At 50.9% G+C, this 619-nt stretch overlaps 1 protein-coding gene across 1 annotated transcript in view; it reads left to right on the top strand.

Annotated features, from left to right (window-relative positions):
• The window catches only part of LOC106811253 (DNA topoisomerase 3-alpha-like), an 18938-nt gene that overhangs the window by 14729 nt on the left and 3590 nt on the right, over positions 1–619 (top strand). The window lies entirely within an intron of this gene.

Below are 619 nucleotides of genomic sequence, written 5' to 3' on the forward strand. Positions count from 1 at the left end.
AAACCCCTAACCGGCCTCTGGGTTGGGTTAGCATTCATTGTATCCTACCCATCGACCTCGCATCACTCGTCCGCATGCAGACCGCCGACCCACAGTGGGGAGGTATGCAGGGGTAGAAATTAGTTTGAAAATTTACAGGCCAGCCCGGTCTGTAGGCAAGGGATTTTACAGTCCCACCAGGCAAATTACAGGCCCGTATCATTCCCCGGATACGGCAGCTTTTAAAAAAAATAAAAGACTTAAATTTGAAATTTTCAGACTGCCGACCCACAGTGGGGAGGTATGTGTGGGGGGCCACATAGACCAGTTCCCTAACTAACAGTGGGGAGGTATGCAGGGGTAGAAATTAGTTTGAAAATTTACAGGCCAGCTCGGTCTGTAGGTAAGGGATTTTACAGGCCCACCAGGCAAATTACAGGCCTGCATCATTCCCCGGATACGGCAGCTTTGAAAAAAAATAATTTGAAATTTTCAGACTGCCGACCCACAGTGGGGAGGTACGTGTGGGGGGCCACATAGACCAGTTCCCTAACTAACAGTGGGGAGGTATGTGTGGGGCAGGCGCACATAGACCAGGTCCCTAACTAACAGTGGGGAGGTATGTGTGGGGCAGGCGCAC

This window comes from Priapulus caudatus, unplaced genomic scaffold, assembly GCF_000485595.1.
Source record: "Priapulus caudatus unplaced genomic scaffold, Priapulus_caudatus-5.0.1 Scaffold520, whole genome shotgun sequence".
NCBI classification, from domain to species: Eukaryota; Metazoa; Priapulida; class Priapulimorpha; order Priapulimorphida; family Priapulidae; genus Priapulus; species Priapulus caudatus.